Source organism: Amblyraja radiata, chromosome X (assembly GCF_010909765.2).
Source record: "Amblyraja radiata isolate CabotCenter1 chromosome X, sAmbRad1.1.pri, whole genome shotgun sequence".
NCBI lineage: Eukaryota > Metazoa > Chordata > Chondrichthyes > Rajiformes > Rajidae > Amblyraja > Amblyraja radiata.
This window is the reverse complement of record NC_045999.1, coordinates 5868916-5895679: the sequence shown is the minus strand read 5'-3', so window position 1 is coordinate 5895679 and position 26764 is coordinate 5868916. Positions and strand designations below refer to the sequence as shown.

Genomic DNA, 26764 nt, shown 5'->3' with positions numbered 1-26764 from the left:
AGTTTAAACCAGCATTTGCAGTTCCATCCAATAAATTTCTACAGACATGCTGGATTTTACACATCAGAACAACTTTACATTGGTCAGTATATGAATCTTTTTAAATGTAATTGTTAATTCCTTTCATTAATATTCAAGACAATGCAGAAATGTTGCTGTATATGTCACATACGGGTATCATTATAAACTAAATTCTGTATTCATGCTTACTGAGTTCATGATCCTGTTATTCATTTTATGTTGAAGCACAAAAAGATACTGAAATATTAAACTTTACTAGGTTTCAGTTGCAGTTCCAGTAGAGACATTAATCTAGTCAGTGATGAATAATCTTAAAAAGGATGCAGCTATTCTTGGTACAAGGAATAATTAAGCTACCTTGGATCAGGAACCTTCATTAAACTGACCTTTTGGGAAAACGAGGCACTTGAGATCACACGAGCCCAAGTATGACCAAATGATCTGGATCATCAACAAGGGGCAAAGAGCTCTCCTTTACCATATAGGATAGGTAACGTATTTTCATTGCAATTACAGTAAGATGTTAAGTTGGCACCGAGAAGAAATTGCATTCTTTCAGAGTTGGAAATGCATTCTATTTGTTGCTATGAGAACTGCAGAATCCACCCTGCAGCATAAAATGAAAAATTCCACAGCACTATTAACTTCACCTTAAATGTACAACAGGGATCAAGATGTGCATATATAAATCGCCCTTTATTACATTGACAATAAGAAAACTATTTTAAATTTCAATTAACGTTATTACTGCTCTCTCCTGTATTTACAAGTTACCAAAATACCAATTTCAGAAATTAGATAACATGATCCTTTTGAGAAAGACAATTTCACTGTTTTTAAATGCACATCCTTACCCAAACTGGTTTGCACAATTTGCAAGTTTGCTCCCAGGTCAAATATTTAACATATTTTTGGAGATTCAAAGATAATGAAACATGTGCACACTATGCACTGCCAAGCTAATTAAATGAACATTTCCTGACAATTCTATATATTTTCTTCCACATATCACCTTTTTAATCCATTTAAATTCTGCTGCGACTTTTAAAATTTGGATTGCAGAATTACATTCAACATTGCCTCTTTGTAGTCGTATCACTTAAATGAGCTCCTTTGCGCGAACAGGACTGCATGCACAGATGTTTTGAGACTCGTTCTAGAGCCAATTTTCTGACACCAAATTAAAGACAATGAAGTCTGGTGCGTGGTTCCATCCGTTTAGAACCACCCGAAGCTTCCTTTGCAGAGGCAACTAGATTTTTTTCTAAAGGTGTCTCACGTAATTAAACTCACATCTTTCCACAATGTCTCTTCCATCTCACCTCTACCACTGAACATTACACCCAACATCTGTCCCATTGACCCTATACTCCATTAACCTCTGGCCACCAAACATTCCCGACTCACATATTAATGGATTATTAATGAATACTATTCCCCTCCGACTCAAATTCGCCACCATCATTCCTCCCCAAACTTTGCAGTTCACTGTCACATCTAATCACGACACATTTCTTGAATTTGCTCTCATCTCAAATCCTCCTCCTCTTACCCATCTCTCCAGGGACAATTTGAATCTCTCCATTACCTGTCAGAGTTCTTCTAAAATCACTTATAAAATCCTATCCAATTGTGGTAAAATAATCTTTCCTTCAATCTTCTTTGACAACATCCTTTGCTTCAAGATAAATTGCTGTTCCTTCAGCATCATTATTTCAAAATCATGTAATTCACCAACAACTGTACTCCATGAAAGAGCTGCAAGAGTTCAACAATGGTACCTCGCCACCATCCTCTCCAGGACAAAAAAAAAGGAGATATATGCTGGCCTCACCAACACCACCCACATGCTGCAAATTAATAAAACAAAATGGAACTGCATTTCATGAAAATGACTTTCCCAAAGAACCACAGGGAATTCATGCAAACAGATTTGACATGGGAAACTTGTTGAGGCTTAGACACAAAATACTGGACTAACTCAGTGGGATAGGCAGCATCTCTGGAGAGAAGGAATAGTTGCCGTTTTGAGCCGAGACCCTTCCTCAGACTTGAGGCTTAACTGGTCTATTCTATGATATTAGTGCCACTTAGGTCTCTTTTTTTTGACACTTTTATAGGCATTTGGAGTGCCATTTTTATTCTGGTACATTTTCATAATTGTTACTTTGTTATCAGACTTCAACCTGCAAAGGGCAATTAATGTTTGTAAAGATTACTGATGCTCCCAATTGTTGCATTTATTTTGTAATGCAAACCAGATGTATCAGAAGTTAAACCCTTAGTATTTCATCCAGGGGTAGCACTCTATGGAAGGGATTTGGTTTCCTTGCATCAGGCATTAATTACTGTACTATGCTTGACTGCAAATGAAAGCTTTGGCAAAGGCATGTATGTACACACTGTGGAAAGTTTAATTTGGCTAATAAACCACCAAGTCCTGCAACCAGCAACACAATGCTAAATATCAATGCCTGAGGAAAGGAAATGGGGAAGGATAAATTAATGTTGTTATTATTTCTAACATTGCACCACGAAAAGTTGAATAGCAAAGATTTTAGTGTATAAGCTTTTGCCAAAATATAGATCTACCACTGTGAATTTAACTTAAATGCATAGAACTATAAACCAAAAAAATAAAGAATGCAATGATTACGGTTTCAGCACTTTCCAAATGATACAACAAAGAGCAAGCGGCATATCCAGCCCTTCCCAAAAAAAAGGACATGTCGTTAGGATGTTAATTCATCAGTTCCGAACTATTATTCTTGAACAATGCAGGTGTGGAGACCTATAATGTGTCATATTCCCAAAGCACAGGCAGTCATGGGAAAGAAAGAAAACATGGAAGTGCTGAGTCTCACAAATGAATACTTGGTGCAGGAAGGGTCTAGCCAGGAAGAGCAAGAATGTCTGCATTTTCAGCACAAAACTGTAATGAAACTGTTATACTTCCAATAAATTAACAAATAGGTTCATGCTGCTCAGCCCAAAATAGACAATACACAATAGACAATAGGTGCAGGAGCAGGCCATTTGGCCCTTCGAGCCAGCACCGCCATTCAATGTGATCATGGCTGATCATCCCCAATCAGTACCCCGTTCTTGCCTTCTCCCCATATCCCGACTCCGCTATTTTTAAGAGCCCTATCTAGCTCTCTCTTGAAAGCATCCAGAGAACCTGCCTCCACCGCCCTCTGATTTGCTTATTTTGTGTATAAATAGAATTTGCTAAATTGTCACCAAAACGATTGAATGGGTTATCTTGTGTAAACAAACTGATGTTATCCAAATACCTTATTTGGTAAATGCAGCAATGATTGAGCAGAATCTTATCACCAGCTAGAGTAATGCTACATCATACGACTAGAGGTTCTCAGGTTCAATTTAATCCATGCTCCTGTTTAGCTCCGTTGGGGCATCAAAGTGACTTCAGATATCTGGACGAAGAATAAAGTTGTCACTCAAGTAATAAAGGAAAGTGCATGTATTTATTACTTAAAGTGAGAATATAACCAAGATTGTCTGTGATGTTCTCTAACAATGAGCAGCATGCTGATATTTATCTCGACTGGATGTGTGAACATTAGACACTCAGGATAGACAATGACAGGCAGATGATTCACATGGACCCTCGGAAGTATTCCAAATAAAATGTCATACTCAAAGTGTGGCCTGGAAAATATTTAGAGCAGAGAATGATCATTAAGAGACATCTTCAGTGAGAAAATTGGAAAATAACACAAAACATTCATATTCACTCCACCAAAGTAACATGCAGAGAAATGGAGAATGAAAAATATTAAATGAATCCCTTTTTGCCATATTCTGAAGATGTGGCCTGTGTAGACATCAATCATCTTGACAAACAAGCAGACAGCATCAAAACAAGCCAAGTTCCCACGCTTCCTTATACTCCAGCAGACAAGAGTCAGGAGGTACTTGCAAGCTGAGGGACTGGGCCACCATCATATTTGTCTCCTTTAACCTTTCTATGTCCAGTGATCACTTCTAAGCAACGGCCAGAGCAGAAAGAGAATCAGGAGAACGGTTGGGGGCTTGCAAACACAAGTCGTTGAATTTGAAAATCCCCATGCTGTGGCTCAGCCGATAATGTGATCTATATTTTTAGTGACAAAATCCGCCCATTTGAGACCTGAGCAGATAAGTAACAAGCCGTTGTTTCACATCAGCTTCCCAATGGACTTCACAGAGCAACCTCTTGATCCAACGGTAAAGGAGTCCAAGGCAACTTAAAACCCAGGCTTTGTGGTATCCATATTAATCCTTTCATGTGGTGCATGTGTAGGTGCTGCCCGGCAGAAAACATTGCATATTTATTAATGTTGAGGATGAATTGTGCTCATTTATTTGTGCTATTATTTGACCGTCACTGGAGATGCAAAGTAATTTCAGTTTGATATCATCTTGGAAGTGAAAACATAACTACAAAAAAAAAGGAAATAGAGAGGGTTCTGAAGTTTCTCTTTCCAAAAATAATGCCTGACACGATGAGTGTTCAAGCAATTTCTACTTTGAATACTGCGCGTTGATCTGCAGACACAGCAAATTAAAGGAAATATCTGGAGAAGACTGAAAGAAATAAAAGGATTATATGAATTGAATGTGGAAAATTGAAAAGAAGAATATGGACCAAGTTCATTGGAGATCACAGAGGATTTACAGGAAGGGAAATTAAAGGATTCCGATAAAAACATTAAAGGACAAATAAAGAATTCTAAGGAGAATGCAAAAACAGAATACAGAGAGCAAAGAAGTACTTGCTGACCTTTTCCTTAACATGATTCCATTTATATGCTGGAATTTTTTTGTTATCTGAAAATAATGCTAATCAACTCAGATAGGTCAACCCTTCTCCAACCAAATCATGACTCGTACACCATTTATCTTCAAACACAAAGACTTTAAAAAAGCTCCTTTACATGCTGAGATGGAAGCTATTTAGTTTACACTCAAGAAACAAACCAACATGCATCAGAAATTGTAATTTAATAGTGCAACGAACAGGTAAGTTATCATTGCACTTCAAAATTCAGAGTAAACAGGAAAAACTGAAATAAAAACTGTCATTGATCATTCCAGACACTCTAGCCAGGGAGAAACATTCTCCCAGCATCCAGACCGTCATAATTTTATGTGGAAGAAGGAACTGCAGATGCTGGTTTAAACCGAAGATAGATACAAAAAACTGGAGTAATTCCGTAGGACAGGCAGCATCTCTGGAGAGAAGGAATGGGTGACGTTTCGGGTCGAGACCCTTCTTCAGACCAGAGGATTCAACGGGATCCAACCACTAGCCACATTTTTCCATCTTCACCCCTTTCCGCCGAGACTGTTCCTTCCACAACTCCCTGGTTAACTCATCCCTTCCCACTTAACATTTTGGGTCGAGACCATTCTCGACCCGAAATGTCACCCATTCCTTCTTTCCAGAGATGCTGCCTGTCCCGCTGAGTTAATCCAGCTTTTTGTGTCTATCTTCATCATAATTATATATTTCAATTGAATGTCCATTCATTCCTCTAAACTCTCATGATCTGTTGGCTACAATAGCGAGTAATTGTGCCCTTCTGCAGTCTCAGGTCAAACCTTTGAACTGAGGTAAATTAAGCGAGTCTCAGCCATGATGATTAAAAGTGACAAGTCAGAATGAACCATTTTCTGGGGGACGAGGAGAGGAACTGTCAGACAGAGTTGTGTTCTATTCCACAATTCTATTTCTATGACACTTGCTTTCAGCTCCCTGATTATTAGAGTTTAGAGAGACAGCGTAGAAACAGGCCCTTCGGCCCACTGAGTTCACGCCGACTATCGAGCACACCCACTATGCTATCCACCAGGCGAAATGTACAGAAGCCAATTCACTTACAAACCTACGCATCTTTGGAGTGTGGGAGGAAACTGCAGCCCCGGAGAAAACCCACAGGGAGAATGTACAAACTACATAAACAGCAACTGTCATCAGGTTCGAACCCGGGTCTCTGAAGCTCTACCGCTGCCCCACCGTGCCGCCTGGTTGAGGATACAATTTGAGCTTTGTCTCCCATTCCCAGTGTTAGAATTTTGCTCACAACCTCGCACGAAGTGCAATAACCGATTAATCTAATTTTGATTATGTCATAGCAAGCCTAATAACACCAATACAAATTCAGGTGGGTGCGGAAGCAAAATTGAACCTGGAAAACAGATTTTAAAGGAAAGCTAACTAGCAATTCAAATAACAAGAGCTAAAAGCTTTAAACTGGATAGTTGAAAGGTGGTGGAGAGGAGAGGAAGGATTTAAAGTGTGAAATATAAAGGATAACACAGGGTACAGAAATGGGTAACATGGGGAAATAGAGCAGTCAGGTCAGAGCATGCAAACTTAAGGCAACCGCTCCTCCCCAGGCTATGACAGGTTTCAGTTCCTGAGAACTGTTCGTTATCAGTTCACAAGTTGGATGTGCGGCCTCCAGGCAATGTATTTAAATAAGAACATAAGCCAACCAAGAGCAACTGGTAATTAAACCAGGACATTTAACTCGACCACATATGACCACAAACCAAGTTCCCACATTGCAAAAGATGCCTGCAGTCCCGTAGCAGCTAGCAAAGTGTTGGAGGAGCTCAGCAGGTCAAGGCAGCATCTCTGGAAGACATGAATAGGTGACGTTTATGTCATGGCCCTTGTTCAGGTATGAAGAATGGTCCAGACCTGAAACGTCTCCTATCCATGTCTTCCAGAGTTGCTGCTCAAGCCGCTGAGGTCCTACAGCATTTTGTGCTTGCTTCATCATACAGGCTGTACACAAGATGGGCATCAGGAACTTGGGCAGCTTACAGCCCAACGGTATTGAACTTCTCTAACTTCAAATAACCCTTGCTTTCTCTCTCCATCCCTCCCCCTTCCCAGTTCTCCAACTACTTACTGTCTCTGACTACATTTTATCTCGATCTGCTTTGTTGTTACCTTCTCCCAGCTAACAATGATCTATTCTAGATTTTCCTTGATCTCCATTCACTTTGCCGTTTTCACACCTTCACACTTCCCCCGACATCAGTCTGAAGAAATGTATCGACCCAAATCGTCACCCAATGCTTCCCTCCGTGGATGCTGCCTGTCCAGCAGTTTGTGTCTATCGTCGGATTAAACCAGCATCTGCAGTTCCTTCATACACAGTAACCTGGGGAGGATCTATATCCCACTGATTACAATCAGTAATCCGTGGTTTTACTACCTCAAAAGGCACTGGATAATTTCAGGCTGGTGTAGTGCTGAGATGTACACAGGAAGGTTCCCAGGATTAGCATCCCCTGCGTTGGGCCAACAGGATCCAACTTTTAGTTTGACCTCTGATCAAGACTGAAGATATCTGTTCTAATTTCTCCTGATAAGCACAGGGTTAGTATTTTAAGAGATATTATTCATTGGGATGGCTATATCAAACATTCAAAATAAATAAAAATTGTTCTCAAAGGCTATGATCCATTATCTAATGAATCGTGTTCCCATTCACCCCTTCCCGCAACCCAGCATCCCGCACCACATATGGACTCGATTCCGTAAGAGTCAGTGAGGTGGAGCTATGACAAAGCAATTGACTCAACTGTCTTTATTGACAAAATATAGAAGAATGAACTTGAATCTGATCATTAACTATTTTAACTAACGATCACTAGAAAATGCAAGTCTGTGGATTTAAGATATTTATTAACAAACTGCCTGGATAAAGATGCATCACTGGATTTTGTAGCTGTGCTAGAGGGGATATAGAGGTATTGAATATAATCTTACATGTTCTTTTGACAAGTGAGTGGTGGCAGTGAAGAGAAGATTAACAATGTTACTCCTGTTCAATAAAAAAGGAGAAAGGAAAAACCAAGCAACCACAAGCCAGTGAGTTCATCCTTGGTGGAACAGCTTTTATAAACATTAAAAAGGATCAAGAGCAGTCACCTGGAGGAAAATGGATTAATGAAAGCAAGCCAGCAAGGATATATCTAGGGCAGTTGTGCTTATTGTGTAACTAATCTAGGGCAGTTGTGCTTGTTCTGATTTTTTGATGAGGTAACAGACAAAAAAAAATGAAAATGCAGTTGATTGAGTGTAGGTGAACTTCCCATAGGCTCTTGATAAATTGTCACATAACACATCTATCAGCAAAGCTAAAGGACATGGGATAAACGGAACAGCGATAGCATAGATACTAAATTGGTTCAATACAGACAATTGAGATGAATTTCCCCCCCCCCCCCAAACTAAAGGAAGGTGAGCAGTGCCATTGGGGATTTGTATCAGGCCCCCTGCTTTTTATTTTACCCAATTACCTCGACGGGGGCACAAGCCACAGTTACTAAGTTTGTAGATGACACAAATCCAGGTAGTATTGTAACCTGCAAAGAGCCTAATAAATGCAGCAGGATACAAACACGTTAATAAAATAAATGATGTGGAAATGTGCATTTTAGGAGAAACATGAATAATCCAAACAGATAAAAAGGACACAGTTCCAAGAGTTGCAGGAGCAGCGGTAAATATGCACAAATCATTAACTTAATTTAGGGTTTATGAATAGAGTGTAAGATAAAGGAAATTTTGCTAAGCACTCAATGGGTCAATCAGCATCTATGGAAAGACGTTCAGGCCCTGAATCCTTCTACAGAATTGGGAAGCAGAAAAAAAAAGTTAGTTTTGTCTTCAGTAGAAGATTGAAAAGGAATGGGTAAAACAAATGAATCTTGCTGATTCATTACTGATAGAGTGAGACCAAATATGTTAATGTTGCAGTTAAGTAGCTGTTAGGATCAGTTTGTACTTCTTTGTCTATGTAATTTGTTACTAATGGTAACACAGTGTGATATGCCAAGGAGGCTAAACTATGCAAACAGAAGAAAGAAAACAGCCAAATTGATAATGGCAGAAGTGGTCATTTCTGCAGGCAGAACAAGCAAGTTACCTCAACTTGGAGAATTTCTAATCGAGAACTAAAGGTTGCAACATGTCCAAACTAACCTTTCTGCACTGTTACCGCTAGAAAGACTGTTTGGTTCTCTGAATAGTGGGAAGGGAAGAGGTGAAAGAACGGGCACTACAAATCCTGCGAAACTGCCAATAAACAGGGAACATTGGGTGTGGATGGAAGAGTGGACCAGGGTCAACAAAGGAACAAACCCATCCCTTTGAAATACTGAAAAGAGCAAACGGCAATATGTGCCTGGTGGTGGAATCTTATTGGAGCTGCCAGAAATTGCAAAGAATGTGGAGGTGAGCCTCATGGAAAAGAAGGATCAAGGGAACTCTGTTCTCGCTTTGTCACTGAGGGGAAGGGTTGAAAGCAGTAAAACAGATGGAATGCCGATAAAAACTGTCAAGTACAATTCAGGAAGGAAGAAATTTCACAGGCACCTGTACAAATTGTCTCATCATTGCAGCAAATGTGACAGGGGCAAAGGAACTTGGAGAATAGAAAGGAGTCCTTGCAGGAGATGATGGGAGGAAGTATAGTCAAAACAATCTGTGGGCTTGTAATGAATTTGGCAGCTAGTCTACCCCTTTTAAAGGAGATCCAGGAAAGAAAAGGCAAGTGTTAGAGATGGACCACGTGAAGGTGGCAGCGAAGATTGTGAGTCCTGAATGAATACAGGAGAGAGCACCTGTACCCTGGCTTTGAAATGTTAACTGTTTCTCTTTCCACAGATGCTGCCTGACCTGGTTAATCCTCTGGTGCCTCTAGCATCAATTTGTTTTTAATTTTCAATTCATACACTATTCCAGCATCGAGCAGCATATTATTTTCAATTCTGGTTTCACCTGATAAGAAGGATGTGAAGGCTTTAAATCAAGAGATACATGAGAATGATTCTTGAGATAACAAATGACAGGGTGACCAGGCCTGGGACAGTTCTCTTTACAGAAAGAAAAGACTGAAGACCCATCCTGCGCATAGAATGTTTCCGAGGTTCAAAGGCAGAAGTTCCAATTGTTTTTATTCTTAATACATTTCCAAGGAATACAGAAAACAATTTCAAATCATTAAGTTGCTGTACAGTTTTTCTTAATACTTAGGTGATTCTCTAGCCATACTGTACATTAAGTCTTAAAAAGCAAGTTACTCATTTCCATTGTTTAGTAATGGAAATGAGTAAGGGGTAGTAATGGAAGGGGGTAGTAATGCACAGCAAGTCCATAAAGTTCTAAGCTTGACAGCACTAATGTATAATGCCAGCACTTGCTGGTGGCAAGGGTTTTATTAATCCATAATGTTTATCTTCTTGTTAATCAACACTGGCTCACAGTTAAGCAATACCCCGATAACTCTTTTGCCCACTCTCAAATTCATCCATGCTGTAAACTTATTCTCACCATAACTCCGGCCAAAAAACCACTGTAGGTCTACCTTCTCTCTTCAAATTCTCCTCATTGCCAAAAATAAACACGTTACCAGTGATAGCTCTCGCTTCCACTGCAAACCTCACCATCTATTTTGTCCTTTCAGATGCTCCTTAGGGCCTACCACTTTAATCGAACTTTTGATCATCTGTCTTGGCCTAGGGTCCAATTTCATTTAATAACGCTCGAATGTGTGCATTATTTTTACTTATGGGATTTGCATGAGGAAGATGGAGGGCTGGAAGAAGAAGAAAAAAAACAGCTTACTCCTCTCTCGCATTAACCTCTGCAGAACCCCAAAGGAAGGCAGATAATTTGTAAGATTGTGCTGGATCTTTGTGCAGGAGTTTTGCAGGGGCACCACATGATGAAAATGATAAGGTTGTTTTCTTTGTAACAGAAGAAGCTGAAGAAAATGTGGATGGAGGATAAAATGAGGGACCTTAAAATAGGAAGGATCTATTTCATCTCCTTTACTGTTCTGATGAAGGTTACTGACTCAAAATATTGACTGCTTCTCTCTCCACAATTATTGTCAGACCTGGTAAGTTTTTCTCTCACTTTCTTTCTCTGTTACAGACTTCCAGCATCTGCAGTTTTATTTGTTTCATTTTCATACATGTTTTGTGTTTAAGAAATAATCTTCATTTGTTTTCACTTCCATTTCTAATCGTCTAAATAAGCAAGTTCATTTAAAATCAGGTAATTAACATCCTGTAGTGAGATGTTTCAATAACATTGAATGAATAACCATAATAAACAGGAAAAACTTAAATGTTATTCAATTGTGTAACTATGTTTCTATCTGAAACCACATTCTGAAAACCATGTATCACTTGATATAATAACCCATGAATGCCAAGGTGACAATACCCCGACATACTAAAGCCGTGATTTCTTCAGAAACTCACCAACATATTTTATTATAAAATGGGAGATGATCAACTACTGATCTAGTAAAAATAGTTCAGAATGTAGTAAAGAAAATATAAGAGTTCATGTTGCACATAGAGGTGCTACAGGAATGCCACAGGTATGGTCGGTAAGATGACCAATTGTTTGGACAGAGAGGGACATTTTAAGGAGTTTTATTTTAAAGGAGAAGTATTCCAGGCCCCGTCTTGGTAGCTGAAGACATAACTGCCAATGTCTGTGCAAACAAAATAAATAAGAGAGTAATACTCATCTCAGTGCATGATGGAGTTGAACAAGATTCTACAGAGATTAGCCAAAAAGGGACCATATTTTTTTTAAATATGTTATAAAATGTAAAACATGTTTTAATTGTGTTTTTTAGAATGCAGAGTTCACTGCAAAGGCCAGCATTTATTGTCCATATCTCATTCACCTTGAGAAGGTTGGCAGCAAGCCAACCCGAGTCATTGCAATTCTTCTCATGAAGGCACTCTCAGAATGTCATGGGCTAGGGAGTTCCACGCTTTCGACCCAGCAACAAAAGACGAGCGGCAGTATATTTGTAAGTCGGAATGCTGTGCTGGCTGGGAAAAAAAATGAATGTACTAGTGGCACAAGGGACGGCAAATGCTGGGATCTGAAACTAAATAAAGACCTGGAACAATTCAGCGGGTCGAACAGCATCTATCTAGGGAGGCCAAGAGATAGTCAATGTCAAAAATTCAGATCACGACCAGCAGTATCCTGATGCAGGGTCACGATCTGAATTATTTTGGTGTTCTCCTTTTGTCCTGCCTGACAATAGAAACTGCAGGTTTCAACGATGCTGTTGGATTAGTCTAGGAGAGTCCAGTGCATTTTGTAAAGGGCCTGTCCCACTTAGGCGATTTATTCGGCGACTTGCCGGCAGCCGTCATAGTTGCAGCAGGTGGCCGGAAATGTTCAACACGTTGAAAATCCAGCAGCGACCAGAAAAAGGTACGACTCGATGGGCAACTACTCACGAGCATACAGGTGTCACCCCCACGACATGTCTGGATTTTCAAAGTTTTCAGCCGCTTGCTGCAAACATAGGCGGAAATCCCGGGGGGGAGAAATTTCCCCCTCATGTTTTGAGAGGTGGGGGACAATTTCCCCCCCCCCCATCCCATGTTTTGTAATCCGGATTTTGAAATTCAGTGAACATTTTTAAAAAAAATATCTGCATTTCCGCGAGACAGTGGGGGTGGGACTGATGATTGAGGGCGCCGATTGGACGAGACAGACATCGGTCAGCAGGCAATGGGCGGGGTCATGATGATTCAGCGTGATGATTGGAGGGAGATGTTGGTCAGAGGCGGAAGTAAGAGGGTGGGACTGAGGATAGAGCACGGTGATTGGAGGAGGGAGACGTCCTGGTGGAGCAAAGATCATAGAGCGGAGCTTGAATCGGCCTGTATACGGTGCCTTTCATCGACCGGCCAGGCACAGCTTAAAAACGGCCACGGGATCTTCCACCGCCCCGCGGTCAAATTGCTGCACCGAGGCGGTCGAGGTTCCTGATGTAGAATCCCTTGCTGGGCGATGGAAGATCCCGTGTCCGATTTTAAACCGCGCCGGGCAATGAAAGGCCCTGCGAACGGGCCGATTGAGGCACCATGAGTCGGAGCGGACGAAGCTGCTGTTGCTGGAGTTCGGAGTCGGTCACCAACCAGGTCAGTTCCCGATGCTATCGTCCACAGGGCACTGCCGAAGCCTCGCGTGTGCGCACATGCATGTGCGACCGCCAAGAAATTGTGTCCCGCCACCTTCCCCCCCCTCCCATGATTTGATAGCAATTTCCACCCCTGGCTGCGACTATGACGGGCGCTGGCAAGACGCCAAAAAAAAAAGCGGGTAAGTGGGACAGGCCCTTAAAGGGTGCGTAGTTATCCATTGCACAAAGGTGGTGAAGGTTATTAATGTTTAGATTGGTGGGTGGGGTCCCAATCTAGCAGATTTGTCCTGCATGTTGCTGACCTTTTATTGTTTTTGCATTCATCTGGACAGATACAGAATATTCCATCATGCTCCTGATGTGTGCCTTATTGATAATATGGTGAGGTGGTGATTTATTCGCTACAGGATACCCAGCCTCTTATCTGCCAATGTAGCTTGTGAGTTGAGTTCCTGATCATTGCCAGTGGGGGATTCAGAGAAGGATCAATAAATGACACTGAATGCCAAGGATAGACTCCATCATGTTGAAGATGGTCATGCCTGGCACTTCCATGTCACATGTGTTACTGTCACTTATCAGCTCTCGTCTAAACCTAGTCCAGGTCTTGCTGCATGCTTAACATGGAATGTTTTCTTTTCTTGGGAATTATCAATGGATTTTGACTTTTGATGCCGATGATACATAACAAGCTGCAGCAAAAACTGGTTTGGATTGGCCCATTGCTCTGAGAATGTATGCAGTGATGACCTGGGGCTACAATGCTTGAACCCCTAAAATCACAACCATTTTCCTTTTTAAGTAGAACATTTCCCAACCATTGGGGTATTGTAACAGGAGAAAATGCATAAGCATGTATTTGGCTCCTTTGGTCTACTTCGCTCAATAAAATCACAATGTCAACTTCAACAGTTTTACCAAGGCTCCTTGTCAAATGTTGCCTTTATGTCAAGGACACCCATTGTCACTTCATCTTTGGAATCGAGCCATTCAATCATGTTTGGAATAAAGGGAGAAAGAAGACTAAATGTGACTGATCCTTGCGAATCATAAACTGGTCATCAATGAGCAGGTTATCAGTAGGCAATGCCCTCTTGATATCACTGTTGACTCATTCAATCACTTTGCTGACAATAGACTGATTGGAGAGTAATTAGCCAAACTGGGTATGTTCTGCCTTGTGTGCATTAGGCAGATTTGAGCAATCTTTCATTGCTTAACCAGTAGGCAAAGAAGTTCAGGGTAAACAGATGAACAGGATTTTTTTTGCAAGTTAGGACGAGGAGAGTCAATGTTTTTATGAGCTAAACTTTACAGAGGGCAAAATATCAGACAACAGCCAGGGACATGTTTGAAAAATCTTATCCACTGCACAAAAATCACTTAGTATTTACTACTTGGTGTACTGTAGTTAATGTAATTCAACCACTTATATGTATAACAATGTATCTGCACTTAAAATGTTGGTAGAAAATAGTCCCTCCATTTCACTTGTCTTCATGTCTATCAAATTCAATCAATTTGGTGCCGATTTTATTTATTAGCAATTACAATATGTCGTGGAATTCAAGACTATCACTATGACTTTTCCTTCCACAGACACCTCAGCAACTAGCAACAAGCTCAGTTCATACTATTTTAAGACCAATGTCAAAATATTACGTATACAAACTACCACTGAATCAAATACATAGTTTGGACAATGAATCGATCAGCAGCAGAGGTTTACGAGAACATGTGGTTAAATGTCATAGATGAACTACAGCTTCATTTGTTTGAGATCTATAAATGGCTGAAATATTGATCATATTCACAGAGTACAATACAAGTCATCAAACCTATTCAATTTATAGTACTGGACACAATGCAACGAACATGGGATTTATGTTACTGTCACTAAAAATTAATTCATTAAAATCTTTATGTCAATCTGCTGGAAAAGATGAGTTCAACTTTCATATTTGCTATTCAATTTTTGAATATGACCCGAATCATTGGTCACCTACTCTCAACGCAAATACTGAATCCCAGAACAAATCTTTGTCATGTGGCTGTTTAAAAGTGAATATTGTCTTCATAAACTACTATTATTCTAATGTAGATGATATCAAAGTATGCCACAATGTAGTAAGGAAAAATTAGGTTTTATTCCTTTAGCATCTACGATTCAAAGATCAACCAGTTTAACACAAATGTTCTTCCAAAAACGACAGGAATCGCTTTAAACACAAGATTGCATTCTTTATATTTCCAAAATATGAGAAAGCTTCATAATACCGTTCTCCTAATAAACAGTACTGTATCAAATTCAATGTATAATAACAAGTATTACAATATGTAAACATAATGGAACACTAGATAAGAAATATCGTTCTGCCCTTTAGTTTCCGCAAAAACATTTATCATCCATCGTATTTTCTCCACTGCACAACTCCGCATAGCTGTATTCTAATAAATCCCTAACTTTACGCAAACAAACGTAAATACAAATTGCATCGCTCACACCCGTAAGTCTATGGTGGTGCAGCAGTCCGAGACGGGACAGCATGGTCAAGGAAAGCGTACGTCCTGCCCACAAAATGCCTCTTTCCACCCACTCGGTTTATTTTTGCCAACCAATTTTTTTTTAAACCATCTGCAAAGGCGAAAAGAAATCAAGGTCTTTCCCTTCCCACTACCCAAGAGTTGGGCTGGAAGTCTATCCGCCATTCAAGGACTTTCAGAGGAATAGAAATGCGGATTTCACGATAAAAATGAATCCGATAAACCTTTCTCCCAGCCCAGGTTGCATTGGCCGAGGTGTTTCACAAAACAAAAAGTTTGGCAGGAACCGTTTAACTTTGCATGAGGGGGAGAGATGTCGTTGGCTAGCAATGCGCAAACTTTCTTCACCGTGGGATTTTTTTGCAACGGTATAAAACCAGGGGGAGAAATGGAGTGAAGATCGTGGTGCTTCTTCTTGCAAGTTTGGGCTACGTCTTGGATCGTATGCGGTGCTGGCCACATTGCCAGCCGTGCTCGCTCGGGGGGCGGCCGGGGCTGAGGCAGCTCGCTCGCTCACCCTCACCCTCAGCCCCGGCTGAAAGTTATTTAAAAAAAATCAAACACTCAATTTCACCGAGGTCCACAACCGTGGGGAGCGGTAGAACACAAGGGTCTTACCTCTCGGATGAGGAGGGTGACAGCAGCGCTGGATTTACCGATGAAAATACCTCAAATTGATCCCTTTTTCCCCCTTCTCCCGGCCGCGTTTATCTCCCCCCCCCCTCACTGCCGCGCCGCTGTGGTGCGGACTGAAAACAGTCGACAGCGCGCGCTCCCGACAACGCGCGCGGCTGGAGGGGGGTCTGTCGCGCGCACGCCGGCAGCGCCAGGGCAGGGGAATGGCTGTGGTGGAGAGCGGGCGGGCGCGCGCACGCATTCCCCCCCCCAAGGGCTCGCGCACAGCGCGGGCAAACGGGCAGCTCGAGCGAGCTGCGGCATCAACGGACTTTCCCCCCTCAGGGGAGGGGGAGGGGAGAAACCTAGACAATAGGTGCAGGAGTAAAGGCCATTCGGCCCTTCGCCTGCACTACCATTCAATATGATCATGGCTGATCATCCAACTCAGTATCCCATCCCTGCCTTCTCTCCATCCCTTTGGCCACAAGGGCCACATCTAACTCCCTCTTATATATCAACCCAAGCAAATAACCAACATTGAAAGTGAAGCAAAACAAAATCACTGTTTGCTTGCTGGTTAGTTTAGACTGGAGATAAAGACAAATTATGAGTTTGTGTCACTTTGAATATTACTACATTATATTCATATCAAATCTAGAAATTATCACTCCCTGCTTCTAAGTAGCATTTGTTAAATGCAGGGAAGGAGAATTACAATTTCAGGTGACATTTTCAACACAATGGACATGACCTGTAATATTACAATATTTATATTGTCTGCGTTAGTACCATTTTTTTAACAAATAACTTCTGTTAAAGGTTCAGTTGCATATAGATGCTATACATCAAATGCAGATATATAGAAACATAGAAATTAGGTGCAGGAGTATGCCATTCGGCCCTTCGAGCCTGCACTGCCATTCAATGTGATCATGGCTGATCATCCAACTCAGTATCCCACCCCTGCCTTCTCCCCATACCCCCTGATCCCTTTAGCCACAAGGGCCACATCTAACTCACTCTTAAATATAGCCAATGAACTGTGGCCTCAACTACCTTCTGTGGCAGAGAATTCCACAGATTCACCACTCTCTGTGTGAAAAAATATTTTCTCATCTCGGTCCTAAAAGACTTCCCTCTTATCCTTAAACTGTGTGACCCCTTGTTCTGGACTTCCCCAACATCGGGAACAATCTTCCTGCATCTAGCCTGTCCAACCCCTTAAGAATTTTGTAAGTTTCTATAAGATCCCCCCTCAATCTTCTAAATTCCTCAATCCTCAATCTTCTATGACTGTATGCATGTAAATAGATTTATTTATTGAAATCATATTCTATGTCGCTCTTCCAGGGAGATGCTAACTGCATTTCGTTGTCTCTGTACTGTACACTGACCATGACAATTAAAGTTGAATCTGAATCTGAATCTGAAATTCTAGCGTGTACAAGCCAAGTCTATCCAGTCTTTCTTCATATGAAAGTCCTGCCATCCTAGGAATCAGTCTGGTGAACCTTCTCTGTACTCCCTCTGTGGCAAGAATGTCTTTCCTCAGATTAGGAGACCAAAACTGCACGCAATACTCCAGGTGTGGTCTCATCAAGACCCTGTACAACTGCAGTAGAACCTCCCTGCCCCTATACCCAAATCCTTTTGCTATGAATGCTAACATACCATTTGCTTTGGAGAGGCAATGGAGGGCAAATAGTAGAGGGACAAATGAGAGAAAGGAACAACAGAGAGCAATAAAATGGAAGGGGGGGGGGTGTAAAAAAAAAGATGGGCAATTCAATGAGAGGGGGCAATAGGTGGAAATAATAAATTGAAAGGGGCAACATCACAAAGGGGGTAATTGTATTGAGGGGCAATAGAATGAGGTATTAAAATAGAGGGGTAAACGAGGATGGGGAATTCAATAAGGGGGCAGTATGTGGAGATAATAAAATAAAGGGTATTGAATGGGCAACATCATAAAAGGGTAGGTACACAAAAATGTACCCGAAACGTTGCCTATTTCCTTCGCTCCATAGATGCTGCTGCACCCGCCGAGTTTCTCCAGCATTTTTGTGTACCTTTGATTTTCCAACATCTGCAGTTCCTTCTTAAACAAAACATCATAAAGGGGTAATTGTATTGAGGGGGCAATAGAATGAGGTGATAAAATAGAGGGGTAAACGAGGATGGGGAATTCAATAAGGGGGCAGTATGTGGAAATAATAAATAAAGGGTATTGAATGGGCAACATCATAAAGGGGTAATTGTATTGAGGGGGCAATAGAATGAGGTAATAAAATGGAGGGGTCAAACAAAGAAAGGGCAATATAGTAAATGGCAGGGGCCGCGGAACATTTTTGAAAGTGGGGGGGCTAAGCGATCACTGATCACCGGCCTCGGGGGTACCGGCCTTGGGAGCGGAGCGGCCGAGCGGGGTGGAGGGGGAGGGTGGCACAACTATTATTTTTTGTTGTTGCTCGACCTACTGGGGGGGGGGGGGCAGTTGGTTTCCGCCACGGCTGGTCGTGGTTTTGCCCAAAGATCATAGAGTGGAGCTCCACTCTGTGATCTTTGGTTTTGCCGTGCTCACTGTGCGCTTGTTCTGAGATTCTGGATGTCGGAGATCCTCAGAAGAAGAGAAAAATACGCCTGCGGGCCGGATAATTTCGGGTTATGAAGCATGTCTTGCCAAAAAAGTGGAGGGGCTCCAGCCCCCTCAGCCCCCTCCAGTTCCGCGGCCCATGAATGGTCAATGGAATTGAGCAATAAAATGGAAGGGGACAAAGACAAGGTCAATGGAAGGGAGGAATAAACTAATGGAGACTGGGCAACATAAAGGGGCAATTGAACAGAGGGGCAATAGAATGAAGTAAGAAAATTGAGGGGAGAAAATGGAGGGGGTCAAAGAAAGAGGGCTATCTAATAGAATGATAATAAAATGGGGTCAAATAAAGAAGGACAATGTAATAAAGGGGCGACAGATTAGAGTGGCAACAAACAAGGAGGTGAATGAGAGATCAAAGCAATACAATATATGATATAAGGGAAATAGAGAGGAGAGGGGCAATAGAATGACTAAACAAAATAAAGGCTGTAGAATGGAGAGGCATAGAAAGAAGGGTGATTTAATCAAGGGGCAATAGAATGGTATTAATATAGGGGTCTGAACAGAGAGGACAAAGAAAAGGGCAATACAAGGGAGGAGTGAGGACAACGGGCTTTAGAATGGAAGGTAAATAATTAGAAAGGCTGGAGAAGTGAGGAGGCAATTAAATAAAATGGCAATTGGAATACAGAATAAAGTGGCAATGGAATGGGGAGATGATAGAATGAAGGGGCAAATGAAGAAGAGATATTGAATAAAAAGGAAAGGAAAAAAAGAAAGCAATGAAGTAAAGACACAAAAGGATGGACCAATATGTGGAAAATAAATAGTTGTGGCAATGAAAAAATGAAGGTGGGGCATAGAATAGGCTAACATTGTATAAATTGTTTATAAGCAGTAATAAAATCATACTTACATCTTGTAATTAATGATATTGGTTGAGGGTTAACTACAGGCCCAGGATTCACTGCCCTGCTGTTCAAAGATGTACCAATCACTTATCCATTGGAGTTCAACTGAAACGTTTGTGCTCAAGTCGCTGCAAAGGGGAAGGAGCCCTAAGTTTTAATTTCAAAGGTAAGAATATTACTAACTACATAATTGAGATAAACATATTCTCATTTTCAGAGTTTATTCCTTCTTTCTAAACAGAGAAAATGAATCACCATCACCAACCCACACACCCCAAGTCCCACCTGTTGCCCATGGTGTTGTATCAATGGAAATAGATTTGGGTTGCCCAACTTATAAAGCACAATAAAATCCGTCAAGGAAGCCAGTTTGCAATTAGTACAGTGTAACTGCAGAATGATTAACATTCAGTTTCAAGTGCCAAGTTTGTAAAAATAGTTGTGTTTTTCATTGTGTTCAGTCTTTCCCGTTGGAATTGTTGACATAGTTTGGAGAAGGAAAATGAAAAGCCACTGAAAGTAATACAATTTTCTCTTGAAATATAAGCTGTTCAATTTTGTTTCCACATGCTCCAAAATATACGTCTAAGTGAATTGCACCCATTGCCTTAAAAATGTTGATGGAGTTGATTATTGGCTCCAGAACGCTAAATGCAAAAGCATACGATACTGCAGCTGCTTTAATGTGTTGAAGCTTGGAAGAACTGAGCAGGCCAAGCAACAACTGGGAGGGAAAGGTTTGGCTGACATTTTGGATTGAGACCATGTATCGTGAACATTAAACCTTCACCACAGTAACTAAGAATAGCCAATGTTAATTTTCATTTGGAAATTTTTGTGGAATGTGGGTGTAGTAGGAACAATTTGGAGGAAGAAAATCCCGAGTTGGGAGATTTATAGGGGTATTTAAAGTTATAAATCATTAACAATTAAGCTGCTTGCTAAGATTCATTGTACAAATATTGGATGGTTGATCCAGCAGCTGTGACTCAAAATACCGTGGGGGGGAAAAAAATCTACATATTTTCAGGATAATATGTGCATAATAAAGTATTTGGAATTAATAATATGTGCATAATATTTATCACAGTCTAAAGTACATACTGTATATTATTTGTGAAAGTCAAAAAAGTTGGATGGAATGTGAAGAATTTTTACACATTGGTTTTATCCAGAATTCTGCCTGTAAGAGTGATGGAACAGGTCTATCAAAAGTGAATTGGATAAGCTTTGGGTAGAAATAATCGGTAGCGTAACAAAGAAAAAGCAGGAGAATAGAATTGAATACATTTCTCAGAAAGGAACCTGATGGACTCTTTAGTCTATAAATCTTTCTTCTTTACCATATATATTATCTGCATCACAGATACACACAATTTAGCATGAATGGACAACTAGACCAAGGGTGGAACTTCCTGCCAGCACAAATGACAGATATATTAATGTACTCATTGTTGAGCTTAGATTATATATCAACCCAAGCAAATAGTCAACCTTGATAGTGATGCAAAAAAAAATCACTGTTTGCTTGATGGTTAGTTTAGACTGGAGATAAAGATAAATTATGAGTTTGTGTCACTTTGAATATTACTACATTATATTCATATCAAATCTAGAAATTATCACTCCCTGCTTCTAAGTAGCATTTGTTAAATGCAGGGAAGGAGAATTAAAATTTCAGGTGACATTTTCTACACAATGTACATGACCTGTAATATTACAATATTTATATTGTCTGTGTTAGTAGCATTTTTTACAAATAACTTCTGTTAAAGGTTCAGTTGCTGCATATAGTTGCTATATATCAAATGCAGGTGTCTACTGGATTATGTGATCACAACTATGGAACCACAATTAATGTTTGCATGCAATGCGACGGAAATCCTCATGAAACCTATCCAGTAATTTCCAGATATACGGATGGGGAACTCAAGAGGAAAGTGTGTTAAATTGTCATATGGATGGGCAACAGAACAATTAAATTCTTATTTGCTGCAGCTTAACAGGCCCATAAATGTAATGAGGTCAAAATCATCTCACATCTATATAATATGATCCCCACATATAAACAGCCTGCCAACATCAAGATTCCTGTAAATAAGACAAAGACCAAAATTTTTTTAATTAATCAAACTAGCACGGGTAAATGCTTTCAGGAGTTAAGGAGGAATAGAATGGGCAATAGAAACATTATCTTTCAAATCACCATGCTGTACCAGTACCTGTACAACACAAAACAACAAATGTCATTGCAATTTCTCTCTGCGTGGTTTAATTTAGCTGTAGCTGTGAAGCAGTGCTAATAGACTGTATAAATCAAATCAAATAAAATAGCTTGTCCAAAATGGAAACGAATTACATCAAGACACACATAAAGCAGGTTAAGAAAGAAAAACAAGCAAAATGCCATCAAATCATAATTGACATTCTAATTACATGTCTGGCTTGTTTTGTGAAGCCAATCAAGAAATAACAACTGTTCCAGTGATGTTCAGCTGTGAGCAGCAGAGAAATGCACCCCATTCATTGACTTTCACATATTAGATATGGATTACCACATATAATTAATACACTAAAGCACAATCTAAGGTTTAATTTCTACTTTTTGATAGCAACTCTGAAAAACACTGCAGAATTGTTATCAACCTGGCCGCTTTATCTCACAATTTAAATGCAGAAATAACAATTCTCTTCCCCTTTGTTACTGAATTTGCTTTTAGATAGGCACATGGATATGCAGGGAATGGACAAGTATGTTTCATGTGCAAGCAGATGAGATCAGTTTATCTCGGCATTGTGTTCAGAACAGACATTGGAGACCGAAGTGCCTGTTCCTGTGCTGTATTCTATTTGTTTGTGCACCATGTGTGCCCTCTCATCCATTCTCAACAACCATAGATTTAGGTTCTCACTTGGGAACCAGGCCAGCTCTATCAGGACCCTGAATGATGGTTTCCCCCAAGGCTCTGTCCTAGCTCCCCTACTCTTCAACATTTATGTGAGTGACATGTGAACCAGCTCGTCCAGGAAGTTTGCATATGCAGATGACCTTGCCCTTGCCTACCTGCAACTGCCCATGAGGATATCAGCAGAGTGCTAACCCAAGACTTGGAGGAGCACTTCACCATCTAAGACAACTTTCACCTCAGCAATCGGCTCGCCAATGCAAAGCTCTGAGTGTCCTTTTGTGGTAAGCCGGTGAAGAATGAAGAATTCACCAAGTACCTCAGAGTCACCCTGGATCGTACCCTCACCTATCGTAAACACCTGAAGAGGGTGGCCGATAAACTGAAAGCAAGGGTGAACATCATCAGGAAACATGCAGGCAACAGCTGGCGATTCAATGCACACATCCTCCGTACTGCAAGCTTAGCCCTAGTCTGCTCAACAGCCGAATTTTGCTCAACATCTTGGGCTAATATCTGTCACACTGACACTGTCCTTAGCTCTGCAATGCGGGTCATCACAGGGACGCTTAAGTCAACACCTTTGCAGTGGCTCCCTGTCCTCTTTCATATCATACAGCATATGTAGAGGGGAGAGGATGTTGAAAGATTGGTGCACCATCGAGGCTAACCCTGACCTTCCCATCCATGCTGACTTGAACAATCTGCCCAGCAGTGCCTGAAGTCCCGCAAACCCTTCTGATCTTCCGTTAAATCCTTGGAAGACTTTGACTCCAAGACATGGTGGTGCAGAACCGGGAAAGAACCTGGAAACACCAACAACGGAGAGGTCATCACAGGCCCCACAGTGAAACCACCGGGTTTTGACCTACAACACAAGCAATGGCTAACTCGGAACAGAATCCGCACCCTCCTTGCAAGAACAGCCCATCACCTGCATAAGTGGGGGATGACAGACAGCCCTGCTTATGAATGCGACATCCAGACCAGACAATACCACACATCGTGAATGACTGCCCACTGAGGCTTTCCCTAGGGGCATCAAAGCCGTCCACCCAGTAACTGATGCAGTCATGGCCTAGATGTCTACCCTTGATCTACAACTTTAGGCTGTGCACGCCATATGCAAGAAGAAGATGTGCTGTATTGTTCTATGTATGGGAAGGGATTGCAGATTCTGGTTTAAACCATAAATAGACACAAAATGTTGGAGAAACTCAGCAGGACAGGCAGCATCTCTGGAGAGAAGGAATGGGGGATGTTTCAGGTTGAGACCACAGTCTCCAGACTACAGTCACCCATTCCTTCTCTCCAGAGATACTGCCTGTCCCACAGAGTAATTCGTGCATTTTGTTTATCTTCTGTTTTGTTCTAAGTTGCATGTTCTAATTCACCAAATTTCCACATATCGACATAATAATTTCAGTGTTATCACTGTGTCCATTTTTCTAAAGGTCTGTTGGGAAAGGCAGATCCCACTGTAAGGCTAAAGCTATACAACAATAACTGCATGTGTAAATTGCTTCGAAACCGTAGGAAGGTACTTTGTAGAAGTTTTATCGCATTAACTTTGTCACCTGAGGGTCTGAAAGCATTGTCTATTATTGGTCTCACAGCAGGAAACCTAGATAATTGATCCAGAGCTACATTTGAATCTTGCAATGGTAGCCGGGGAATTAAATAAATCTGTAATTTAAAATGTTAGCATCAATAAAGATGTTTTATTTCTTTATTTTTTTATTTAAAATTTTTATTTTATTTTATTAGAAGTAAGTACAGTCATATGGCACCAAAGTGCCTAATATATATTTTCATAATATATTTATGTAAATATATTCATATTTATGTACAACTTCTTTTTTTTTTTTTGTTACATTGAAAAAAGATTAGAATAAGAAAAATAAGTTAGATAGTAAAGGATAGAAAGATGTGAAATATATAGTGTGTGAAGAAAACGAGTAAATGAAGAAAGTTGAGAGAGAAAATAGTGAAAATAAAATAAAAGAAAAAAGAAAAGGAGATCATTATTTATAATCTTGACCAACCCTCGTCCAGTCCTGAAACAGTTATTTTTTACAATTGTGTTGCACCATATGATTCCAAAAAAATGACGAATGGAGACCAACTCGTTATGAATTGGTCTGATTTATCCATTAGGAAGAATCGCATTTCCTCAAGTATAAAGATGTTTGTGAAGCTACTGGATTGTAATAATAAAAATGCTGGCCACTAGTTTCCTTCAAGGAAGGAAATTTTCCATCCATTTCTATTCCCGGACCCAACACCATAGCTCCCTGCAAATCTCTCAGTTTGTTGGCAAATTAGGAGCAGACAACACATGGCAGACAGAACTGATAACAGTGGGATGATGCAGAAGATTTTAGCTTTCAATCTCAATCTGTGCTGAATTTATTGATCACAGAAAAAAGGATGCATTTTATATAGTGCCTTCCCCAATTGATTTGCATCAAATTAAATAAGTATTTTTGAATGGTTATCATGGCAATGTGGGAAATTATAGCAGTCAGTGTTAATTTGTACACATCAAAATTCTCAGAATGAGCAATGTGCTAACGATCAGATAATCTGTTTTTCATGATATCAGTTAAGGATAAACATTGGCCAGGACACCTGGGAGAATCCTGTTCTTCTTCAAAATAGCATAGCAGTGCAACCGATAATGCGGCTGCCTCGTATGTCTGGGGAACGGAGTGTAATTCAGAATTTGAGAGCTGTCTGTGTGGAGTTTGCACATTCTCCCTAAGTTTTCTCTGGTGTTCTCTCTAAAGATTAACTGCCTACTGTAGATTAATTGGCAAGCGTAAATAGCTTCTTGGTATAGATAGCAACAAAAATAATCAAAGGGAAGTTGATATGCATGAGAAAAAAGGGGAGTGAGACTGGGTTGCTCTGCTGAGAGCTGGTGCAGACCTGATGGTCCGAATGATCCTCTCCTGCCATGCTTTGTCCTGTCCTCTCTTCTGGCATTCCTCCCTTGCGACCCCCCCCCCCCATAATCTGTGTGAAGAAGGGTCTCAACTGGAAACGCTGCCTATCCATGTTCTCCAGAGATGCTGCCTGACCCATTGAGTTACTCCAGCACTTTGTGTCTTTTTTAAATTTCAAAAGTAATCAATTGGCTCTGAGACAGAATGTCTTAAAGTCGTTAAAAGTGCCTGAAAAAGGCGCATTTTAGAAAACCAATGCTGTGTTTTAGTAATTCATTTATCAACATAAAATTAAGTTTCTCCTCACAGGGGTAATAAATAACATGTTGACAGGGAATCTTTAACATCCACTTGACAAGGCAGATGGGACCTCAGCAAGTGTTTTATCCACAAGATTACACCTTTGACAATGCAGCAATCCTTCCCAAAGCAACCCAGCATTGGCAGCATCAATTGAGGTTGTGTCTTTAGTCCCTGAGATGGATTTGAACATCCCTTTCATCTCAGAGGTGAGAATGTTATCAACTGGGCTATGACTGACAAAATAAGTGCTCTAATTATTGACTTCAGAAGGGAAGCTAATTGACCCAAGAGGGGAAAATTAAAGACAGCTAAAGGTTCTGCTTTATTACTTCTGAAGGACCGCACATGTAAACATAGAAAATAGGTGCAGGAGGAGGCCATTCGGCCCTTCAAGCCAGCACCGCCATTCATTGTGATCATGGCTGATCATCCCCTATCAATAACCCGTGCCTGCCTTCTCCCCATATCCCTTGACTCCACTAGCCCCTAGAGCCCTATCTAACTCTCTCTTAAATCCATCCAGTGGCTTGGCCTCCACTGCCCTCTGTGGCAGGGTATTCCATAAATTCACAACTCTCTGGGTGAAAACGTTTTTTCTCACCTCGGTCTTAAATGACCTCCCCTTTATTCTAAGATTTTTATATAAAATATGCCCACGTCCTATTCGGCCAATATGCTGTTTGTGATCATTGAGAAAATGGACAACATGAGTGATAAAATATGGGTAATGTCAGTCCATGGTTGAATAGACTAATGTCACTTTCTGTCTGGTCTTACAAGTGAAATATGTGCACTGAGGCAAAATATGGGGCTGTCAATATCCATAAACCATTTTACAGCAATAACCACCACCTCCATTCAAAGCGATGATGTAAATGTTCCAGCTCAAAACTCCATGTGTTAAATGCATCAGTAC

At 40.7% G+C, this 26764-nt stretch overlaps 1 protein-coding gene across 2 annotated transcripts in view; it reads right to left on the bottom strand.

Moving 5' to 3' along the window:
- peak1 (pseudopodium enriched atypical kinase 1) overlaps positions 1-16328 on the bottom strand; it is a 106575-nt gene extending 90247 nt beyond the window's left edge. The window contains exon 1 of one of the 2 annotated variants that reach the window (XM_033014752.1): positions 16185-16328. The gene's annotated coding sequence lies outside the window, so the exon portion shown is untranslated. The remainder of the gene's footprint in view (positions 1-16184) is intronic. The other variant, XM_033014751.1, reaches the window with a different exon arrangement.
- Between the last annotated feature and the right edge of the window lie 10436 nt (positions 16329-26764).